General features: G+C 47.4%; 1 protein-coding gene across 4 annotated transcripts in view; it reads right to left on the bottom strand.

Annotated features, from left to right (window-relative positions):
• Positions 1-21,470, bottom strand: part of ttll7 (tubulin tyrosine ligase-like family, member 7) — a 215,743-nt gene extending 194,273 nt beyond the window's left edge. For all 4 annotated transcript variants that reach the window (XM_052010663.1, XM_052010662.1, XM_052010668.1 and 1 more), the window contains exon 1: positions 21,124-21,470. The gene's annotated coding sequence lies outside the window, so the exon portion shown is untranslated. The remainder of the gene's footprint in view (positions 1-21,123) is intronic.
• Positions 21,471-25,479: the final 4,009 nt, after the last annotated feature.

Genomic DNA, 25,479 nt, shown 5'->3' with positions numbered 1-25,479 from the left:
AAGACATTTGGACAGGTACATGGATAGAAAAGGTTTAGAGGGATATGGGCCAAATGGGGCCAGCTCAAGTAGACATCTTGGTCGGCATGGATGAGTTGGGCCCAAGGGCCTGTTTCCGTGCTGTATAACCCAACGAGTGTGGCTCTGGAATTCTCTCCTTTGCTTTCTTTTACTTACTACAGAAGGAGCCCTTTCGGTCCCTTGGGTTCATGCCAGATCCCACTCCCCTCTCCTTTTCCTAGAATCCTGCAACCTATTCCGTCAACTGCCCTTGGATTCTTCTACCCCTCACCTACATGAGGAGCAACTGACAGCGGGCGATTAACCCACCAACCCGCACGACTTTGGGATGTGGGAGGAAACCGGAGCGCCTGAGGGAAAACCACGGGGTCACAAGGAGAACATGCAAACTCCACACACAGACAGCGCCCGAGGTCGGGATCGAACCCGGGTCGCTGGAGCCGTGAGGCAGTAGGGCTAACTGTTGTGCCAACATGCCACCTATTTCCTCGAGTCCAATACATTATTGAATGGTTTCCTGGCTGCTCTACCCTCGGAGAGCCTCGTGTTGCCTTTTGTGTCCGGTTCCCAGTGAAACCATCATTAGGGGTGCTCTAGAAAAAACACAAGGAACTCAGGAACTTAAACGAGATGCTTAATCGAGTTTAATCGAGGGATCAAGTTTAAGAGCCGCCAGGTAATGATGCAGCTCTACAAAACTCTGGTTAGACCACACTTGGAGTACTGTGTCCAGTTCTGGTTGCCTCATTAAAGGAAAGATGTGGAAGCATTGGAAAAGGTGCAGAGGAGATTTACCAGGATGCTGCCTGGTTTAGAGAGTATGCATTATGAGGAGAGACTAAGGGAGCTAGAGCTTTACTCTTTGGAGAGAAGGAGGATGAGAGGAGACATGATAGAGGTGTACAAAATATTAAGAGGAATAGATAGAGTGGACAGCCAGCACCTCTTTCCCAGGGCACCAATGCTGAATACAAGAGGGCATGGCTTTAAAGTAATGGGTGGGAAGTTCAAGGGAGATATCAGAGGAAGGTTTTTTTACCCAGAGAGTGGTTGGGGAATGGAATGCACTGCTTGGGGCGATGGTGGAGGCAGGTACATTGGTCAAATTCAAGAGATTACTAGATAAGCATATGGAGGAATTTAAAATAGAGGGACATGTGGGAGGAAGGGGTTAGATAGTCTTAGGCGAGGTTTAAAGGTCGGCACAACATTGTGGGCCAAAGGGCCTGTACTGTGCTGTACTGTTCTATGTGGCAGCTTATTTCACTTCCCCTCCAAGCTGCTCGTTAGGGTCAGAACAACCCATTTGACAGCAGTGATATCATCAACATACTTAATTGGAGGGCAATGGCACAGCTGGTAGTCACTGCCTCAGCTCCAGGGACCTGGGTTTGATTCCGACCTCGGGCGGTTTGTGTGTGTGTGTGTGTGTGTGTGTGTGTGTGTGTGTGTGTGTGTGTGTGTGTGTGTGTGTGCGCGCGCGCGCGCGGAGTTTGCACGTTCTCCCTGTGACCGCGTGCGTTTCCCCCGGGTGCTCCGGTTTCCTCCCACATCCCAACGACGTGCGGGTCGGTGGGTTACTTGGCCGCTGTAAATTGCCCCCGGTGTGTGTGAGGGGTAGAATCTGGGGGGAGTTGTTGGGAATGTGGGGAGAATAAACAACAAAAATGGTATTGATAGAAGATTAGTGTAAATGGGAGGCCGATGCTCGGTGCAGATATGAAGGGTCCAAGCTGTATGAACATGACCTCCAAGCTCTATTATCTCAGGACCCCTGTGAAGCACCAGTGCCCCACATCCCTTGTGTCAACCCTCACCGATATTTAGCAATGCACCACAGAAAGCATCCTATCTGGATGCATCACGCCTTGGTCCGGCAACTGCTCTGCCCGTGACCGCAAGAAACTGCAGAGAGTTGTGGACACAGCTCAGCCCATCACGGAAACCAGCCTCCCCTCCATGGACTCTGTCTATACCTCTTGCTACCTCGATAAAGCAGCCAACACAATCAAAGACCCCACCCACCCTGGACATTCTCTCTTCTCCCCCCTCCCATCAGGCAGAAGATACAAAAGCCTGAAAGCACGTACCACCAGGCTCAAGGACAGTTTCTATCCCACTGTTATAAGACTTGAACGGTTCCCTAGTACGATAACATGGACTCTTGACCTCACAATCTACCTCGTTATGGCCTTGCACCTTATTGTCTGCCTGCACTGCACTTTCTTTGCAACTGCAACATTTTATTCTGCATTCTGTTATTGTTTTTCCTTGTACTGCCTCAATGCACTGTGTAATGAATCGATCTGTACAAACAGTATGCGAGACAAGTTTTTCACTGTACCTCGGTACATGTGACAATAATAAACCAATTTAGCAATTGTAACTGACGCACCCCACCCAAAAACCATCTCACCTTCTATTTTGACCACGTGTGCCTTGCTCTCTGTAGCTAGCCCTTCCCGAGGATGTGATAGCTGCCAGACCATGCTCAATGGGCCCACTCACCAGAGAAGTCGCCTGCTCGGCACTCAAGTCATCCCTGCCTCTCATAGGAAGGAGCCTGCATTTCCCCAGCGCCCTTTTCCTCCATCTGGGTCCCATACCAAGATAAAAGGAGACAAGATAGAGGTGTACAAATATTAAGAGCAATAGATAGAGTGGACAGCCAGTGCCTCTTTCCCAGGGCACCAATGTTCAATACAAGAGGGCATGGCTTTAAAGTAATGGGTGGGAAGTTCAAGGGAGATATCAGAGGAAGGTCTTTTACCCAGAGAGTGGTTGGGGCATGGAATGCGCTGCCTGGGGCGGTGGTGGAGGCAGGTACATTGATCAAATTCAAGAGATTACTAGATAAGCATATGGAGGAATTTAAAATAGAGGGATATGTGGGAGGAAGAGGTTAGATAGTCTTAGGTGAGGTTTAAGAGTCGGCACAACATTGTGGGCCAAAGGTCCTGTATTGTGCTGTACTGTTCTATGTTCTATACCTCAAATCACGGCAGAACACAGAAAACAACACACTTTTAGCTTAACTGGATTTTGCATCTCTTATTCTACACACCCTCATATTTTACTTGATGCATTGTTCCCTGACCTTATCAAACAACACTTCTGACTAACCAAAATGTCACACCACAAGAGATTTACTGTCATTTTGAAACAAATAAATAGACAGTGTGCTTTTTCTATCTTTTACACTTCAGGAGCTACCACAGAATCATCGAAACATAGTGATCTTATAGATGTGTATAAAATCATGAGGGGTATAGATCGGGTGAATGCACACAGACTTCTTCCTGGGAAAGGAGAAATAAACCCAGAGGGCATAGATTGAAGGTGAGAGGGGAAAGACTTAAAGGGGATCTAAGGGGTAACTTCTTCACGCAGAGGGTGGTGGGTATACAGAATGAACTTCTGAAGGAAGTGGTTGAGGCAGGTACAATAACAACATTTAAAAGACATTTGGATAGGTACATGGAGAGGAGGGGTTTAGAGGGATATGGTTTCAACAGGCATACGGGACTAGCTTAGTGGGCACCATGGATGAGTTGGGCCGAAGGGCCTGTTTCCATGCTGTATAACTCTCTGACATACAGGATAGAAACAGGCCATCACCTCCATGCCAACCAGAATGCCCGTCCACACTAATCCCATCTGCTTGCATGACGTCTGTATCCCTCTACACCCTTCACATATGTTCAAATGCCTTTCAAACATTGTAATCGTATCTGCCTCCACCACCTCCTCAGGCAGCCCGTTCCAAGCATTCAGCACCCTCTGTGTGAAAAACTTACCTCTCAGATCTCCTTTAAATTTCTCCCCACTCACCTTAAACTTCTGCCCTCTAGTTCTAGACTTCCCTACCCTGGGAAAAAGAATCTACCTAGACTATATATGCTCCTCATAATTTTATAACCTCAGCCGAGGGAAAAGATACAAACACATTCCGAACACCTGCAGGTCGATAGGTTAGTTAGCAATGGTAAGTTGCCCCTAGTAGGTAGGTAAGTGATAGAATCTGGGGGGGCCTTAATGGGGAGAATAAAATGGGATTGGTGTAAACATCAGCACAGACTGAGTGGGCCGAAGGGACTGTTTTCCTGGTGTATAACTCCACGACTGTGACTGTTCAGGTCCCTGATGTATTGGGCAAGCAGTTTAACCATTCTGCCTGCTCAGCTCAACTGACTCCAGGCAACACGAGACACATTGATTGATCAACGAGCAGCCCACTTGACATCAGAACAATGCACCTTCCAATACAAGCCAGTAGACAGCAGTCAGGAGCAGAGCCAAAGACTGATTCCCTCCTTGCAAGGAGGCACTGCCCGCAACTGTGGTGCTGCCCAACCAGAACCATTAACCCACCATGACCTTGTCAGGTGAGATCCTTTCTCCCTGCACACTGCTTACTAATAGCCCAAGTGCACGGTTGTGTAACGGTTAGTGTAACGCTATTATAGCGCCAGCAACCTGGGTTCAATTCTGGCCGCTGTCTGTAAGGAGTTTGTACGTTCTCCCTGTGTCTGTGTGGGTTTCCTCCGGGTGCTCCGGTTTCCTCCCACATTCCAAAGACGTGCGGGTTAGGAAGTTGTGGACATGCTATGTTGGTGCCGGAAGCGTGGTGACACTTGCGGGCTGCCCCCAGAACACTCTACGCAAAAGATACATTTCACTGTGTGTTTCGATGTACATGTGACTAATAAAGAAATCTTAAGCTTACTCTGTACAGTCATAAAAAGTGATTCCCAGTGGGTAGCTGATTTCAACAGGGAAGCTGTAAAAAAAAACTGCATTCACGTAGTGCCTTTCACAACCTCAGAGAATATGGCAAATTTACTGACAATAAAAAAAACAATTTTGAAGTTTAGTTATTCATTGTTGGAAAATATGGCACCTTATTTGTCATCGAGAAATAAGGCACAGATACAGGCCCTTCAGCCCACTGAGTCTGTGCTGATCATTAAACATCCATTGACATTTACCCGACACTAATCTCATTATTTCATTCTCCCGACATTCCCATCAACTTGTCCCAGATTCTACCCCTCACCCTCACACTGGGGGCAATTAACCTACCAATGTACTTCATACTCAAGCAGTTATCCCAAACAGCAATGAGGTAAAAGTAACCACAAAATATTTCATAGCTGTTGGTTGATGGATAGATAAATATCGGCCAAGATACCAGGAGGAACACCCCTGTTTAATGAGTGTTCTGGGGATGTTTTACATCTATCTAATGTCTCACTGGAAAGTTGTCAGCTCTGACCATGCATCAACTCCACCCTACTGCAGTGGATAGTGTTCACACACCTCACACTATCAGGTGCCCATGCTGGGACTGAGTTAACAATGTCTGCTACATGAAGCAAAATTTGACCCACTTAACAATGTGTGGATATAAAGTCATCAAGTCATGGTGCCCATCAAGCTCGTCCCATTTGCCCACATTTGGCCCATATCCCACTAAACCCCTCCGATCCATGCACTTATCCAAATGTCTTCTAAATGTTATTGTACCTGCCTCAACCACTTCCTCAGGCAACTAGTTCCATACACTCACCAGCCTCTGCATGAAGAAGTTGCCCCTCGGGTCCCTTTTAAATCTTTCCCCTCTCACCTTAGACCAATGCCTCTACTTTCCCCAGCCCTGGGAAAAAGACTGAGTGCATTCACCCTGTCTGTACCCCTCATGATTTTATACACCTCCATAAGGTCACCCCCCAACCTCCAACGTTCCAAGGAATAAAGTCCTAGCCTGTCCAACCTCTCCCTGTAACTCAGTCCCTCGAGTCCTGGCAGCATCCTCGTAGATTTTCTTTGAACTCTTCAAGTTTAATGATGTCTTTTCTATAACGGGGCAAGCAAAACTGTACACAATACTCCAAGTGCGGTCTCACCAACGTCACGTACAACTGCAACATAACATCCCACCTCCTGTACTCAGTGCCCTGACTGATGAAGGCCAGTGTGCCAAATGCCTTCTTCATCACCTTGTCTACCTGTGACGCCGCTTTCAGTAAACTATGCCCAACAACAAGTGGAAAATTCTATGCCAGGAGTCAAATCTGTGAATTGTACATGAATTTTGAATGCACTGCCGTGTCATTTGTCTTGCGTTGTGGATTACTGAATGTCTGGATTTGAGGACGTTCATCTCATCACACACCAATACCTCCTCAACAAGGACGTTAGAAATATTGATTCAGCCACAGCCCCTTTCCTACGGTTCCTCCCTGTGCAGATCTAAAATGAACTTGGGGTTGGGACTAATTGAATAGTTCAGAGTTAGCCCAGGGTCAATGGTGCTAATGGCTTCCTTCTGTGAAGGATCATTCACTGGCTCTAACCTTCTCCTTCCCATTAGATAGAGTCAGAGAGTCTTAGAGTTTTACAGCAGGCAAACAGGCCCTTCGGCCCAACTCATCCATGCCAACCAAGGTGCCAACCTGAGCTAGTCTCACTTACCTGCGTTTGGCCCATATCCTTCTGGAGTCATACAGCAGTGACACAGGCTCTTCAACACAATTGCTCCATCCCAACCATATCCCTCTAAACCTTTCTTATCCACGTACCTGGCTACATGTCTTTTAAACATTGGAATTGTCCCCACCTCTACCTCTGACAGCTCAATCCACACACCCACCACCCTCTGTGTGAAGAACTTGCCCTTTAAATATTTCCCCTCTCACCTTAAACCCATGCCCTCTAGTTCAAAACTCCCCTACCCTGGGAAGGACACTGTGACCATTGACCTTATCTATGCCCCTCAGGATTTTACAAATCTCTTTTGCATCAACCCTCGGCCTCCTACACTCCAGGGAAAACAGACCCAGCCTATCCCTGTATCTCGAGCCCTCTTGACCCGGTAACATTTTCTGCACCCTCTCGAACTTAATCACACCTTTCCTATAGTAGGGAGACCAGAAATGCACACAATAGATCAGGTGACATTGGTCTAGAATATGAGAAGTATTCCCCCCATCCCCACTTCACTAAAGAAATATTAATGGAAAGTTTTCTGACTGGGTCCTTGAGAAAGGAGCCAATTCTCAGCAAACTGTGAAGCCAACACAACATGTGCCCAACAAACTCTCACATTACTGCTCACCAACACACCATGAGTGACCACTCCCTCCGAATCTTCTCCCCAAACTACCACACACATGCTTACTTTCACACTCAGTCTCAACCCCTTTCACTTGACACCCATCTTAATTCCCTCCAAGTGTATGGGCTACACTCACTCGGAGGGAAAATATATTATCTGACAGACATTAATACACAATTGGAATGTTTATTATTGTCACATGTACCGAGGTACAGTGAAAAACCCAGTTTTGCATGCTGTCCATACAGATCATTTCAAAACATACCATGTGCTACAAGGAGAAGTTGGACAAATTTGGGTTATTTTCTCTGGAGTGGCAGAGGCTGAGGGGAGACCTGATTGAAGTTTATAAGATTATGAGAGGCATAGATAGAGTAGACAGCTGGTATCTTTTTCCCAGGGTCGAAATGTCTAAAACTGGAGGGCATGAATTTAAGGAGAGAGGGTGTAAGTTCAAAGGAGATGTGTGGGGCAAGTTTTGTTTTTAAGAACATAAGAAATAGGAGCAGGATGAGGCCATCTGGCCCGTCGAGCCTGCTCCGCCATTCAATAAGATCATGGCTGATCTGGTTGTAGACTCAGCTCTACCTACCTGCCTTCTTCCCATAACTCTTAATTCCCCTAATATGCAAAAATCTATGTAACTGTGTCATAAATATATTTAGTGAGGTAGCCTCTACTGCTTCCCTGGGTAGAGAATTCCACAGATTCACTACCTACTGGGAAAAGCAGTTTCTCCTCATCTTTGTCCTAAATCTATTTCCCCAAATCTTGAGGCTATGTTCCTTAGTTCTAGTCTCACCTACCAGTGGAAACAACTTTCCTGCCTCTATCTTATCTGTCCCTTTCATAATTTTATATGTTTCTATAAGATCCCCTCTCATTCTTCTGAATTCTAGTGAGTGTAGTCCCAGGCGACTCAATATCTCCTCACAGGCTCACCCCCTCATCTCCGGAATCAACCTGGTGAACCTCCTCTGCATCACCTCCAAAGCCAGTATATTCTTCCTCAAGTAAGGAGACCAAAACTGCACGCAGTACTCCGGGTGCAGCCTCGCCAGTACCCTGTAGTTGCAGCATAACCTCCCTGCTTTTAAATTCAATCCCTCCAGCAATGAAGGCCAACATTCCATTTGCCTTCTTGATAACCTGTTGTACCTGCAAACTACTAAGCAAGCAATAAGCAAAGAAAAGATGGATTATGGAAGTTAACAAGCAATTCATGCACAAGCACTCCCAAGTCCCTTTGCACAACAGCACGCTGCAATCTTTCACCATTTAAACAATAGTCTGATCTTCTATTTTTCCTTCCAAAGTGGATGACCTCACATTTACCAACATTGTACTCCATCTACCAGACCCTTGCCCGCTCGCTTAACCTATCTATATCTCTCTGCGGACTCCCCGCATCCTCTGCACAATTTGCTTTTCCATTCAATTTAGTGTCATCAGCAAACTTCGATACGCTGCACTCGGTCCCCTCTTCCGAATCGTTAATGCATATCATGAACAGTTGCAGACCCAGCACCGACCCCTGCAGCACCCGCTCACCACTGATCGTCAACCAGAGAAACACCCATTTATCGCAGCTCTCCGCCTTCCATTGGTTAACCAATCCTCTATCTATGCTGATACATTACCCCCAACTCCATGCATCCTTATCTTATGGATAAGTCTTTTATGCGTCACCTTATTGAATGCCTTCTGGAAATCCAAGCATACAACATCCACCTGTTCCCCTCTATCTACTGCGCTCAAAGAAGTCCAATAAGTTTGTCAAACAGGACCTGCCCTTCCTGAATCCATGCTGTCTGCCTGATGGAACCACTTCTATCCAGATGTCTCGCTATTTCTTCCTTAATGATAGCTTCAAGCATTTTCCCAACTCCAGATGTTAAGCTAACTGGCCTATAGTTACCTGTCTTTTGCCGACATCCTTTTTTAAACATTCGCTGTCTTCCAATCCACCGGCACCCACACAGAGTTCAGAGAATTTTGGTAAATTATCACAAACGCCTGTACTATAACTTCTGCCATTTCTTTCAGTACTCTGGGATGCACAGGGGACTTGTCTACCTTTAGGCCCGCCAAGTTTGCTCATCACCACCTCCTTAGTACCAGCAACTGTATCGAGGTCCTCACCTCCCACTGCATCCATAACATCTCTCTTTGGCACGTTAGACGTGTTTTCCACCATGAAGACCGACACAAAATAGTCATTCAAAGCCTCAGCCATTTCCACATTACCCAATATTAATTCCCCCTTCTCATCTTCCAAGGGACCTACGTTCACTTTAGCCACCATTTTCTGCATTATATAATTATAAAAGCTTTTACTATCTGTTTTTATATTTTGTGCTAGTTTACTCTCATAATCTATCTTTCCTTATTGCTTGCTTAGTGGTTCTCTGTGGCTTTTTAAAGTTTTCCCAATCTTCCAGTTTCCCACTACTATTGGCAACTTTGTACGCACGAGCTTTCAGTCTGATGCCTTCTTTTATTTCCTTAGTTATCCAAAGCTGGCTCTCACACAAGATCACAAGACAAGGGAGCAGAAGTAGGCCATTCGGCCCATCGAGTCTGCTCCAAAGAAAAGAAAAGGAAAAAGAAAAATCAAAATGAGAAATGGGGGAATGTCCATGAGAAGAAGAAGAAAAAAGAAACTATTCCTTTCTAGCCCCAATTTCCGGCCTTATCCCCATATCCCTTGACTAATTAGATAACTATCTCTCTCCCCCTTAAACGCCTCCAATGATCAGGCCTCCAATGCTGTACGTGGCAAAGAATTCCATAAATTCACTACCCTCTGGCTAAAGAAATTTCTCCTCATCTCTGTTTTAAACCTGTACCCTCTAATTCTAAGATTGTGCCCTCTGGTCCTGGACTCACCCACCAAGGGCAACAGCTTGGCCACATCTACTCTGTCCAATCCTCTCCCCACCCTTACTGTCCTTGCTTTTAACTGGAATATATTTTTGTTGAGCACCGTGAAAAATCTCTTTGAAAGTCTTGCACTGTTCTCAACTTTCCCACCATATAGCCCGTGTTCCCAGTCTACACTAGCCAGCTCCTCCCTCATCCCGGTGTATTTTTTTTCTTTTTACACAGAGAGTGGCGGGTACCTGGAATGCGCTGCCAGGGGTGGTGGTGGAGGCAGATATGATAGAGGCGTTTAAGAGGCTCGTAGATAGGCACATGGATGTGCAGAGAACAGAGGGATATGGACATTGAGTATGCAGAAGGGACTTGTTTAGTTAGGTAGTTAACTGCTAGTGTAATTAGTTTTGCAAAACATCATGGGCAGAAGGGCCTGTTCCTGTGTTGTTCCATGTTCTGAGTACATTGAGGCAGTACAAGGGAAAACAATAACAGAATGCAGAATATAGTGTTACAGTTACAGAGAAAGTGCAGTGCAGGCAGACAATGAGGTGCAAGTGGTAGATTGTGAGGTCAAGAGCTCATCATGAACATACGAGAGATCTGTTCCAGAGTCTTATAACAGTGGAGAACATAACTGTGAAAAATTACATTTACATAGAAATAAATTGCAATGGACAACTTACACTTCAGTGAACCTTCCACTCCCTGCGAAGGACCTCGCCCGAACTTCAGACAACTGACCACAAGGATGACTTCACAGCCAGCCCACGAGCCAAAGCGAGCAAGGGAAAGGCATGTTTTGCCAATAGCTGCCACAGTAACACCCATCAATCCTGCCATCCACAGCAACAAGGCTGCCTCCTGACCAACAATATTCTTATGACATCACCCATATTATGAACAAAATAAGCAACAACAGTGGGCCTAACCCAGGCTGATGGTTATACATCATGAAGTCACCATCAGCACCAACCCCCTGCCCAACAGAATCCAAATACACGTGGCACATTTGGGTTGGACCTACTGGGTCAGGCTTGGTATTGTCACAAGCCTCCTTGCTTTTTGGTGTTATGACTTCAAACACATCGGTAGCACGCTTGAGATTGTTGTACTTATGCTCAGGTAAGGTATGGGAGCTACAGGGAGGTCCCAGGACAGTGTCTCCAGGTTTTGTACCCCAGCGGCTCTCTCATTGTCAGGACATTGGTCCACTGGAATGTCGGCAATCCCAATTTGTCCGACTTCCCTATTTTTCCTCCTTCCCCATGGTCAGAGTATCAAAAACATAGGTTTAAGGTGAGAGGAAGGAGATTTAAAGGGAATCTGAGAGGAATGTTCTTCACACAGCTCAGCACATCCCGGAAATCAGCTTCCCCTCCATGGACTCTTCTCGCTGCCTCAGTAAAGCAGCCAACATAATCAAAGACCCCACCCACCCCGGACATTCTGTCTTCTCCCCCCTCCCATCGGGCAGAAGATACAAAAGCCTGAAAGCACGTACCACCAGGCTCAAGGACAGCTTCTATCCCGCTGTTATAAGACTATTGAACAGTCCCCTAGTACAATATGGACTCTTGACCTCACAATCTATCTCATCATGGCCTTGCACCTTATTGTTTCCATGCACTGCACTTTCTCTGTACTGTAACACTATATTCTGCATTCCATTATTGTTTTCCCTTTTACTACTGAGGCAGCAAGAAGTGTAGACATGGAGGGGAGGCTGGTTTCCGTGATGTGCTGAGCTCATAATACAGAGAGGTTGTTGCATCTGTGGACTGCTCTCCTTACAGCAGAGTAGGCACAGGATGACCAAGCAGGGACTTCAGAGTTAGGGAAGGGTTATTGGTAAACTAAGTACTTCTTCTGGGAGAGGTTATTTGTTCTAGCAAGTAGATCAACAAATGAGCGAACTCCATGTGCATGTGGGCAACATTGCACGAGTGAATGAGCTGGAGCTGGGGAAGATGGTGTGACTCACAGCAAGCAGTCTACTGTGCCACCATCCATGTTAATTTATTCAGAAAGTGTCCGCTTAAAGAACACTACAAAGGGAAACTGTGGAAACTTCCCCCAATACAGGCAGGGCCATTTTACCAAATGAGAAACAGTGAGGGAAGGACAGTTGTACATAAAATACTTTTTTATTCATTTAATCTGGGAATCAGTAGCAAGCGGTTAATTGCCAGCAGCTACTGGAGTACTGGTGAAGGTGCTGTCACAGTGCTGTTGGGTAGGACCTTCAAGATCACCCAAAAACCAGCCTCTCCTTGGTGGACTCTGTCTACACCTCTCGCTGCCTCGGTAAAGCAGCCAACATAATTAAAGACCCCACCGCCTGGGACAATCTCTCTTCTCCCCCCTCCCATCGGGCGGAAGATACAAAAGCTTGAGAACACGTGCCACCAGGCTCAAGGACAGCTTCTATCCCGCTGTTATCAGACTCTTGAATGGACTTGTTATACGGTAAAAGATGAACTCTTGATCTCCCAATCTACCTCCTCTTTCTCTCCTGAATGTTGTGTCTCTGATGCTATGTACCTGTGATGCGGCTGCAAGTAAGTTCTTCATTGCACCTGTGCACACATGACTTGTGCAAATGACAATAAACTCAATGACTTGACATGGCGCTTGCACATTAATGTTTCTGATTAATTCCGATAAATTCGCCGATGACACCTCTGTTGTTGGCAAAATCTCAGATGGTGATGAGGAGGCGTACAGGAATGAGATAGATCGGCTGGTTGAGTGGTGTCGCAACAACAACCTCGCACTCAACGGCAGCAAGAACAAGGAATTGGTTGTGGACTTCAGGAAGGGGAAGTCAGGAGAACACACACCAGTCTTCATTGAGGGGTCAGCGGTGGAAAGGGTGAGCAGCTTCAAGTTCCTGGGCGTCAACATCTCAGAGGATCTATCCTGGACCCAACACATTGATGCAACCATGAAGAAGGCACACCAGCAGCTCTACTTCATTAGGAATTTGAGGAGATTCAGTATGTCACCAAGGACTTGCAAATTTCTGTAGATGTATGGTGGAGAGCATTCTGATTTGTTGCATTACTGCCTGGTGTGGAGGCTCCAATCTGCAGGATTGAAAGTGGCTGCAGAGGGTTGTAGACTCAGCCAGCTCCATCGCAGGCACAACCTTCCCCACCATCGAGGACATCTTCAAGAGGTGGTGCCTCAAGAAGGCAGCATCCATCATTAAGGACCCTCACCACCCGGGACACACCTTCTTCTCGTTACTACCATCAGGGATGAGGTACAGGAGCCTGAAGACCCACACTCAGTGATTCAGGAACAGCTTCTTCCCCTCCACCATCAGATTTCTGAACGGTCCATGAACCCATGAACACTACCTCGTTATTCCTCTTTTGCACTATTTATTTATTTTTGTAACTTATAGTAATTTTTATGATTTGAACTGTACTGCTGCCACAAAACAACACATTTCACGACATATGTCAGTGATAATAAACCTGATTTTGTCTACCTGCACCGCACTCTCTCTATAACTGCAACATTATATTCTGCATTCTGTTTATTTTATTCCTTTTGTATGACCTCAATGTACTTATCTATGGAATGATCTGTCTGTATGACACGCAAACCAAAGCTTTTCACTGTATCTCGGTACCTGTGGCCATTATAAAAATATTACCAATTGCAGCAAGGCTCATTTCGAATCAGGATGGTGTGCATCTTGGAAAGGAACCTGCAGGCAGTGGTGTTCCCATGCTGCCTGTCCTCCTTGGGAAGTGCGGTAACAAGGGCAAGTAATTACAGGTGGTGCTCGCTGCATGCTGGTGGGGGAGGGAATGAATGGTCAGGGTGGTAGGTGGGGTGTTTTGTTCTGCGTGGCACTGAGCTTCTTCGATGTTATTGGACCTGCACTCATCCAGGCAAATCGAGGGTATTCCGACAATTCCTAACTCAGAGTCACAGAAGACAGGACCCTCGGCCCATCTGGTCCATGCCGACCAAGTGCCCTTACCGAGCTCGTCCCATTTGCCTGCATTTGTCCCCTATCGCTCTAAACTTCTCCCATCCACGCACCTGTCTAAATAACTACTAGACATTGTAATTGGACCCGCCTCTACCACTGACTCTGGCAGCTTGTTTCATATACCCACCACCCTCTGGGTGAAAAAGGTGTCCCTCAGTTCCCATAGCACAGGGACAGGCCCTTTGGCCCACAATGTCTGTGCTGAACTGATGCCAAATCTGCCTGCACATAATCCATATCCCTGTATATTCATGTGTCAATCTGAAAACCTCTTAAATTCTACTCTCACATCTGCCTCCACCACTCCCCCTGGCAGATTCTGACTGTCCATTCTATCTATGCCTCTCATAACCTTATAAACTTCCATTAGGTCTCCCCTCAGCCTCCAGAGAAAACAACCCAAGCTTTACAACCTCTCGTCATAGCTCATGTCCTCTAATCCAGGCAGCATCCCGGTGAACCTCTTCTGCACCCTCTCCAAAGCCTCCACATCCATAATGGGGTGACCAGAGCTGCACACAATACTCGAAGTGCGGCCTGACCAAAGCTGCAACATGACTTCCTTAAATATCTCTAAAAAGTCTATTTTAAATCTTACCGCTCTCACCTTAAACCCATGCCCTCTAGTTTTGGACTCCCCTACCCTGGGGAAAAGACTCTGTCTGTTACCTTATCTATGTCCCCTCATGATTTTATAAACAGTTATAAGGTTGGCCTTAATAACAAGATGCTCTCTGCAGATCTGCTCATTACTTTTACTGCAATCGTTCTACACTTTTAAATTTACTCTGCATTCTGTTACTGTTTTCCCTTGTACCACCTCAATGCACCGTGTAATGAATTGACCTGTACAATCGGTGTGCAAGACAAGTTTTTCACTGCACCTCGGTACAAGTGACAATAATAAACCAATACTTCAATTTTCACTTAAAATGCCAAAACTATAACTGCAGATGCTGGAAATCTGAAATTAAAACAGAAAGTGGAGGAAATACTCAGCAGGGAGAGAAGAACAGGATCAACATTTCAGGTTGATGAACTGGAAGGTCAGTGACTTGAGATAGTAACTCTGTTTCTCTCTCCACAGATGCTGCCTGACCTGTCCAGGATTTTCTGTTATTATTGTCATTTCTTAATATTACAAATCTGGCTCTGGATTGCTTACTTAAATCAAATGCAAATTCTCAAAATACCTTGATAGGATTTTAAATCACGCAATACAGATTAGTTATTCCAATCCTTCAGACAACTGATCCAATATAATAGCCCACAATATTACAGTCCCTCATCAGAGACACAAGACCCTGCAGCTGCTGGAATCTGGAGCAACACACAATCTGCTGGAGGAGCTCAGCAGGTCGAGCAGCATCTGTTGGGGGGGAAAGGAATTGTCGACGTTTCGGGTCAATAAAAAAGATGTGATTGTGCTGGCAAGGGTTTCAGAGAGGTTGACAAGGTTGTTATCAGGGCTGGGGAATTATCGTTACGAAGCCTGGCTGTGGATAAAAGGCTGAGGAGAGACACATATGAGTGGAGGTGTTGACAGGCTCAACAGGAAGGGCCCAATTCCCTTGGTAGAGAGGCCAGTAACAGATAGACAGAGATTTAAATTAATCAATAGATGAAGTACAGGGATTTGAGAAAAAAAAGAGAAAGCCATCAGTTTAAGATCAGAGACAAGAGATTTAAAAGGGACATCAGAGGCAGCTTCTTCACACAGAGGGTGGTGCGTATTTGGAACGAGCTGCCAAGAACAGTGGTTGTGGTGGGCACATCAGCAACGTTTAAAAGCCATCTAGATAAATCCAAGGATAGTGGAGGTTTAGACGGCTATGGGCCAAATGTGGGCAGATGGGACGAGCTCGCTGGGCAACAGTCGGCACGGACGTGTTGGGCCGAAGGGCCTGTTTCCATGACTCTACATGTGACTCCAGACGAATGCTGCCAACATTTAACTGCTGCCTCAGTTCAGAGGGAGTTATCGATGGACACTAAATGCCAGTAACACCCACATCCTGTGAACAGGTAAACTTTAAAAGTATTATGATGATTTAATTCTTCACAAACAGGAAGGTTTGGTCAACCATCAACCCTGGTTTGTGCAAAGAACCCTCTAGTTAATTACACAAGTGATTAAAAATAGCCGATGAGGTCAGGAAATCCTCCACTGGCTTCTAACGATTGGTAGATTCAATTCCGGTGACTGAGTCATAGTTTTATTTTTTAATAAATTTAATTTATTAAATGTATTAATTTAATAATATTTATCAATTCCGATAAATTCGCCGATGACACCACTGTTGTTGGCAAAATCTAAGGTGGCAATTAGGAGGCGTAAAGCAGTGAGATAGATCGGTTGGTTGAGTGGTGTCACAACAACAACCTCGCACTCAACATCAGCAAGAGCAAGGAATTGATTGTGGACTTTGGGAAGGGGAAGTCGGGAGAACACACACCAGTCCTCATTGAGGTGTCAGTGGTGGAAAGGGTGAACAGCTTCAAGTTCCTGGGTGTCAACATCGCAGAGAATCTATCTTGGGCCCAACACACTGACGTAATCATGAAGAAAGCACGCCAGCAGCTCTACTTCGTTAGGTGTTTGAGGAGATTTGGTATGTCACCAAGGACCGTAGCAAATTTCTACAGATGTACGGTGGAGAGCATTCTGACTGGTTGCATCACAGCCTGGTATGGAGGCTCCAATCTGCAGGATCAAAAGAGGCTGCAGAGGGTTGTAGACTCAGCCAGCTCCATCACGGGCACAACCCTCCTCACCATCGAGAACATCTTCAAGAGGCGGTGCCTCAAGAAGGCAGCATTTACCATTAAGGACCCTCACCACCTGGGACATGCCCTCTTCTCGTTACTACCATCGGGGAGGAGGTACAGGAGCCTGGAGACCCACACTCAACAATTTAGGAACAGCTTCTTCCTCTCCACCATCAGATTTCTGAACAGTCCATGAACCCAGACGCTAAATCTTCCTGCACATAATCCATATCCCTCCACATTCATATGTCTATCTAAACACTAGCAAATTCTACTATCATATCTGCCTCCACCACTCCCTCTGGCAGATTCTGACTGTCCATTCTATCTATGCCTCTCATAATCTTATAAACTATCAGGTCTCCCCTCAGCCTCCAGAGAAAACAACCCAAGCTTTACACCCTCTCCTCATAGCACATACCCTCTAATCCAGGCAGCATCCCGGTGAACCTCTTTTGTGCCCCCTCCAAAGCCTCGACGTCCTTCCTGTAATGGGGTGACCAGAACTGCACACAATGCTCCAAGTGCAGCCTGACCAGAGTTTTATACAGCTGCAACATGACTTCCTTAAGCATCTCTAAAAAGTCTATTTTAAATCTTACCGCCCTCACCTTAAACCCATGCCTTCTAGTTTTGGACTCCTGTACCCTGGAGAAAAGACTCTGTCCGTTACGTTATCTATGTCCCCTCATGATTTTATAAACCGTTATAAGGTTGGCCTTATTGATGGACACTAAGTGCCAATAACACCCACATCCTGTGAACAGGTAAACTTTAAAAGTATTATGATGATTTAATTCTTCACAAACAGGAAGGTTTGGTCAACCATCAACCCTGGTTTGTGCAAAGAACCCTCTAGTTAACTGAAATACACAATTACACAAGTGATTAAATATAGCCGATTAGGTCAGGAAATCCTCCAGTGGCTTCTAAGGATTGGTAGATTCAATTCCAGTGACTGAGTCAGAGTCACACAGCACAGAAACAGGTCCCTCAGCCCAACTTGTCCATGCTGTGTTGCCCAGCAAGCTAGTTTCATCTGCCCGCGTTTGGCCCATAGCCCTCTAAACCTCTCCTATCCATGTACTTATCTAGATGGCTTTTAAATGTTGCTAATGTGCCCGCCTCAACCACTATTTCTGGCAGCTCATTCCAAATACGCACCACCCTTTGTGTGAAGAAGCTGCCCCGATGTCCATTTTAAATTTCTCGCCTCTGACCTTAAACCTCTGCCCCCTTGTCTTTAGCGCCCCCTCCCTGAGAAAAAGACTGTGCTTTCACCCTGTTAACGCCCCTCACGATCTTATACACCTCTACCAGGTCACCCCTCGATCTCCTACGTTCCAGGGAATAAAGTCCTGGTCGACAAGACCTTTCCTCATAACTCAGACCCCCAAGTCCAACATCCTGTTTCTGTGCTGCATGATAGAGTCTCGACCGGAAGCGTCGACTGTTTATTTCCCTCCACAGATGCTGCCTGGCCTGCTGAGTTCCTCCAGCATTTTGTGTGTGTTGCTCCAGACTCCAGTGTCTGCAGAATCTCGTGTCCCTATTGTCAGTCCTTGGCTCCTCCATTGTCAGGACTGAAGGAACAGCACCTCATTTTCCGTCTTGGAACCTTGCAGCCCTACAGCATGAACATTGAATTCTCCCACTTTAGGTAATCTCCACCCCCCTTCCCCACACCCCCACCATGCTTCTTCTCTTCTACCCTTTCCTAGCCTCTTTTTTTCTACATTTTTTTTCTTTGACCCATTTGACTCATCTCCCGGTGGATCTGCTCTCCCCTCCTCCCCCACACCTGCCCATCACTATCTCTTACCTGCATCTACCTATCACCACCCTGTGCCCACCCCGCCTCCCCTCTTTTGTCCACCTATCACTGCTCTGCTTTTCCCTCCTATATATTGGGCTTCCCCTTTTCCTATCTTCAGTCCCGAAGAAGGGTCCTGACCCGAAACGTTGACCACCTGCTTTTCTCCACGGATGCTGCCTGGCCTGCTGAGTTCCTCCAGCACCATCGTGTTTTCTGTAAAAAAATGTTTCCGATTCTGTGGAAAATTATACTAAGATCCACCGACGTCCCTCAACTTTGCACATACACCTCCCCTCGACCTCTTCAGCTCCAAGGAAGACAAACCCAGCTTATCCTGGCTTCTGGGCGAAAAGGTGAATGCACGCAGCCTTTTTCCCCAGGGAAAGGCAATCAAAAACTAGAGGCCATAGGTTTAGGGTGAGAGGGGAAAGATTTAAAAGGGACCTGAGGGGCAACTTTTTCACACAGAGGGTGGTGGGTATATGGAATGAGCTGCCAGAGGAAGTGGCTGAATACAATAACAATATTTAAAAGACAGTTGGACAGGTACATGGATAGGAAAGGTTTAGAAGGATACGGACTTAACGCGGGCAAATGGGACCAGCTCAGGAGGGAATCTTGGTTGGCATGGACCATTTGGGCTGAAGGGCCTATTTCCCTGTTGTATAACTATGACTAAACTTCAAGGAAAGCAAACCCAGCTTATCCTGGCTTCAGAAGGAAGCACTTCCTGGCAACATCCTGGTGAATCTCCTCTGCACCCTCTCCAATCACACCCTGCAATCACATCCTTGGTAGGGCACACACGCACACTTGTTCATCTACCTTCATGAACGGAACTGATGCAAGTTCAGAATCAGATTTGTTGTCACCGTCTCACAAGATGTGAAATTTGTCGTTTTGTGGCAGTTTGCAGAAACCAGGGCATTTCATCGAGGGAAAAGCATCATCAAGGACATCTTCAAGAGGCGGTGCCTCACGAAGGCGGCATCCATCACTAAGGACCCTCACCACCCGGGACATGCCCTCTTCTTGTTACCGCCATCGGGGAGGAGGTACAAGAGCCTGAAGACCCACACTCAAAGATTCAGGAACAGCTTCTTCCCCTCCGCCATCAGATTTCTGAACGGTCCATGAACCCATGAACACTACCTCGTTATTCCTCTTTTGCACTATTTATTTATTTTTGTAACTTATAGTAATTTTTATGTCTTGCACTGTACTGCTGCCGCAAAACAACAAATTTCACGACATATGTCAGTGATAATAAACCTGATTTATTAAAATCTAAATGTTGATTCCAATTGACTGCCAAGTCACCATATCCCAGCAATTCCCTCCTGCTCGATTTCTACCTATTGTCACCCCGTGTACCCTCAGTCCCACACTGCCCACACGGGTTGATAACTCGGGGGGGGGGGGGGGTGGTAATGGTCGGCGTGGTGTCGCCCCCACCCTCGCCTCTCCCCGCTCCACACACGGAAGTTGAGCAGACCAGACGCCTTTTCCCCATTATGTATCGCAGGCTGCCGGTTACCTGGTTACCGAGAACCGGGAGCGGCACAAATGGAAGCGAGACGGTTTGAAATGATACAAAGAGCAACGTTCCTTTCCCGCCTTGGGAGACCAGGGGAGAGGGTGGGGGGGAGAGGGTGGGGGGGAGAGGGTGGGGGGGTGGGGGGGAGAGGGTGGAGAGGGTGGGGGGGTGGGGGGGAGAGGGGGGAAGGGAGAGGGTGGGTGGGAGAGGGGGGGAAGGGGGGAGAGGGGGGGAAGGGGGAGAGGGTGGGTGGGGGGGGAGAGGGTGGGGGAGAGGGGGGGAGAGGAGGAGACGGTGGGGGGAGAGGGGAGGAGTGGGTGGGGGGAGAGTGGAGGAGTGGGGGGGAGGGAGAGGGGAGGAGTGGGTGGGGGGAGAGTGGAGGAGAGGGTGGGGGGAGGGAGAGGGGAGGAGGGGGTGGGGGGAGGGAGAGGGGGAGAGGGAGGGGAGGAGAGGGTGGGGGGGAGAGGGGAGGATGGGTGGGGGAGAGGGGAGGAGGGGGTGGGGGGGAGAGGGGACGGGTGGAGAGGGGAGGAGGGAGGAAGGAGGGGGTGGAGGGGAGGGAGGGAGAGAGGAGGAGGGGAGGGAGGGAGAGAGGAGGAGGGGAGGGAGGGAGAGAGTAGGAGGGGTGAGATCGCCAGCGATAACCCTGGTTTTATTGACCTCTAACCAGTGAGATGGACCAGACTGAAAAATAACAACCCAGCCCTTGCCCGGATCACCCAGCGGGCTGGTTGGGAGACACAATAACCTGCGAGCTGGAGGCAAGGTTACAATCACCTTGTTACAATGTTGCATCAACAATCACATCTGCGCAGATTTCCTTTGATATTTCTGTAACAATGTTACAAATATCTCCCCGGCAGGTTGCTATTGATACAACGTGTAGCGATAACTCGACACATTGTTACACGCCGGTAGGTTTCTGTTTCCTAATGTTACGATGGGAGGAAGATTTGCGGCGGTCTGTGCCTTACCACGGCTGGATATCCTGGTCTCTTCGCCCCCGGCGCTGGGCTGCTACCGGATTCAGAGGCACGTCAACACAAGGGCTGTGATCGAGAGCCCCGCCCGGGGTCAACCATGTCCCGCACGCTTCCCAGCGTATTGATTCCCTGGGCTGTGGATCACAGCGATTCCAAACGGCTCCTCAATCACTGGCTCAAAAATACTGCTGGGGTTTGGAGCGTTGGGAAGGGCGGGGCTACCCTGAAAAGTCCAGCCCTGGTCCCTGTGGGCTGGACAGGAGGATCATCTCCCGGTCTGCGCCCCGGCGTGTACGTGGGCAGCAAGTGGGCGCCGATCCCTCACCTCAACGCCAGAAATTACGTGTTAACGCGTTGGCTCTGAGGGAGTGTGAGTCAGCCCCCTCCCGAAGCCGGCACGTTGAAATCCCTGCACCTTCCCCTGGGAACAAGGCCCTTGCACAGGCACCCGGTTATATCGGAGCATTGGCTTGGCGAGGAACACTGAGTGATGGCTCCTTCCCTGAAAAATTAAGGTCAGACATTGGGAATGGAACGAGAATCCAGCATTCGTCGCTGTTTCCACAGTCAGTGAGATCAGTGGCTGATGATGTCCAGCTCACACTCACAATGTGGACTCTCTTTCCACAGATGCTCGTTTTTTTCTAGCATTTTCTCCTTTTCTGTTTTTTCTTTATATTATCATACAGCAGGGATACAGGCCCTTCAGCCCAACCAGCCCATACCAACCACAGTGCCCACCCAGCCAGTCCCAATTTCCTGAAATCAGCCCATGTACCTATCCAAGTGCTTTTCAAATAAGATATCTTTATTAGTCACATGTACATCGAAACCAACAGTGAAATACATCTTTTGCGTAGAGTGTTCTGGGGGCAGCCCGCAAGTGTCGCCACGCTTCCGGTGCCAACATAGCATGCCCACAACTCCCTAACCCGTACGTCTTTGAAATGTGGGAGGAAACTGGAGCACCCGGAGGAAACCCACCCTGCCTCACCCACTTCCTCTGGCAGCTCGTTCCGTATACTCACCACCATGGGCAGGCACGGTAGTGTAACAGTTAGCATAATGCTATTACAGTGGGTTCAATTCCCACCGCTCTCTGTAAGGAGTTTGTACGTTCTCCCTGTGTCTGTGTGGGTTTCCTCCGGGTGCTCTGGTTTCCTCCCACATTCCAAAGATGTACGGGTTAGGAAGTTGTGGGCATGCTATGTTGGCGCCGGAAGCGTGACAACACTTGCAGGCTGCCCCCAGAACACTCTAGGCAAAAGATGCATTTCACTGTGTGTTTTGATGCATACCTGATTAATAAAGAAATCTTATCTTACTCTCTGTGTGAAAAAAAATTGCCCCTCAGGTCCCTTCTAAATCTTCCCCTTTCACCCTAACCCTAGGCCCCCTAGTGTTGGACTCCCCTACCCTGGAGAAAAGACTGTCACCGTCCACCTTATCAATGCGTCTCAAAATTTTAAACATTTCTATAAGGTCACCCCTCATTCTCCTGCGCTCCTGCCAACATCTCCCTATAATTCAGGCCCTCGAGTCCTGGCAAGATCATGTTGATCCATCTTTTCTTGTCCTTGTTATATGGGTCTGGCCTTCTGAGTGGGTAAGGAGCATGTACCACTAGGTGCAAGGACTGTTTCTATCCCGCCGTTAGCAGTGCTCTTGGATGCTAAACATGAACTCTTGATCTCCCATCTACCTCATTGTGGCCCTTGCATTTTATTTGTCTGCCTGCACTGCACTTTCTCTGTAACTGTAACACTCTATTCTGCATTCTTTTTTTCTTTTTATGATCTCGATATAGTTATGATCTGCCAGGTTGGCACACAAAGTTTTTCACTGTATCTCGGTACACGTGACAATAATAAACCAATGCCAAGTTCCACGACCTTAGCATGAACAGCTCGTTACACAGACCAACACACAGACCACCACAGGCTATGAATCAGAATCGGATTTACTATCACCGACGTATATGATGTGAAATTTGTTGTTATGTGGCAGCAGTACAGTACAAGAAGCTTAACGTTATGCTAACTGCCCCCACAAACCATTTTGGCGTGTCCTATCTCAGACATTCCCTTCTCGCTACACACCCCTCCCCCACCTTTTTAAAAGTGAGTTGGGGACAGCTCAGGGGCAGCATGTTCCTGTTGGAGTGTAGGGCAAGGCTGGCAGGATTAGAGAACCCTGGCTGAAGGATATTGAGGCTCTGGTCAGGAAAATGAAGGAGGCATATGATAGGTGCAGGCGGCTGGGATCAAGAGGATACCTTGAGCTGTATAAGGATTGTAGGAGTACACTTTAACCATAGAACCATAGAACCATAGAACCATACAGCACAAAACAGGCCCTTCGGCCCACCGTGTCGTGCTGTCCATCAGACCACCCTCACACTACCTAACCCCTTCCTCCCGCATATCCCTCTATCTCACATTCCTCCATATGCCTATCCGACAAGCTCTTGAACCTGTTCAATATATCTGCCTCCACCACCACCCCAGGCAGTGCATTCCATGCACCAACCACTCTCTGGGTGAAAAACCTCCCTCTGACATCTCCCCTGAACCTCCCACCCATAACCTTAAAGCCATGACCTCTCGTCTTGAGCATTGGTGCCCTGGGAAGGAGGCACTGACTGTCTACTCTATCTATTCCTCTCAATATTTTATATACCTCTATCATGTCTCCTCTCATCCTCCTCCTTTCCAGTGAATAAAGCCCTAGCACCTTAAGCCTCTCCTCATATTCAATACCCTCCAATCCAGGCAGCATCCTGGTAAATCTCCTCTGCACCCTCTCCAACGCCTCCACATCCTTCCTATAATGAGGCGACCAGAACTGAACACAGTACTCTAAATGTGGCCTAACTAGAGTTTTGTAAAGCTGCATCATAACCTCGCGGCTCTTAAAGGGGAATCAGGAGGACATCAGATAGCTCTGGCAGACAAGGTAATCCGGAGAGGTTCTACAAGTATACTAAAAGCAAAAGGGTAATTAGAGAGAGAAAAGGTCCCCTTAGGGATCAATATGGCCCTCTATGTGTGGAGACACAGGATAAGATATCTTTATTAGTCACATGTACGTCGAAACACACAGTGAAATGCATCTTGAACATAGCACAGTACAGCACAATACAGGCCCTTCGGCCCACAATGTTGTGACGAGCTTTAAACCTCGCCTAAGACTATCTAACCCCCCCCTCCTCCCACATATCCCTTTATTTTAAATTCTTCCACATGCTTATCTAGTAGTCTCTTAAATTTGACCCATGTACCTGCCTCCACCACCGCCCCAGGTAGTGCATTCCATGCCCCAACTACTCCCCGGCTAAAAAACCTTCCTCTGATATCTCCCTTGAACTTTCCACCCATTACTTTAAAGCCATGGTCTCTTCTACTGAGCATTGGTGCCCTGGGAAAGAGGCGCTGGCTGTCCACTCTATCTATTCCTCTTAATATCTTGTACACCTCTATCATGTCTCCTCTCATCCTCCTTCTCTCCAATGAGTAAAGCCCTAGCTCCCCTAGTCTCTCCTCATAATCCATACTCTCTAATCCAGGCAGCATCCTGGTAAATCTCCTCTGCACCCTCTCCAACGCCTCCACATCCTTCCTATAATGAGGTGACCAGAACTGGACACAGTACTCTAAGTGTGGTCTGACCAGAGCTTTACAGAGCTGCATCATTACCTTGCAGCTCTTAAACTTGATCCCTCGACTTATGAAAGCTAACACCCCATAAGCTTTCTTAACTACCCTATCCACCTGTGAGGCAACTTTCAGTGATCTGTGGATATGAACCCCCAGATCCCTCTGCTCCTCCACACTGCCCAGAATCCTGCCATTAACTTTGTACTCCACCTTGGAGTTTGTCCTTCCAAAGTGTACCACCTCACACTTCTCCGGATTGAACTCCATCTGCCACTTGTCAGCCCAGCTCTGCATCCTATCAACATCCTTCTGCAATCTTCGACAATCCTCTACACTATCCACAACACCGCCAATCTTTGTGTCGTCTGCAAACTTGCCAACCCACCCTTCTACCCCCTCATCCAAGTCATTAATAAAAATCACGGAAAGCAGAGGTCCTAACCCGTACGTCTTTGGAATGTGGGAGGAAACCGGAGCACCCAGAGGAAACACATGCAGACACGGGGAGAACATACAAACTCCTTACAGACAGCGGCTGGAATTGAACCTGGGCCGCTGACGCTGTAATAGCTACACTACCGTGCCTGAGGGCGAAGGTGTTAAATTAATACTTCTCATCTGTATTTACCATGGAGAAGGTTGTGAACATTACAAAAGATGAATATGGTAACTGCTCTGCCCAAAACTGCAA

This window comes from Pristis pectinata, chromosome 3 (genome assembly GCF_009764475.1).
Source record: "Pristis pectinata isolate sPriPec2 chromosome 3, sPriPec2.1.pri, whole genome shotgun sequence".
NCBI lineage: Eukaryota > Metazoa > Chordata > Chondrichthyes > Rhinopristiformes > Pristidae > Pristis > Pristis pectinata.
Note: the sequence above shows the minus strand (reverse complement) of the source record. Positions and strands in the feature narration are given on the sequence as shown.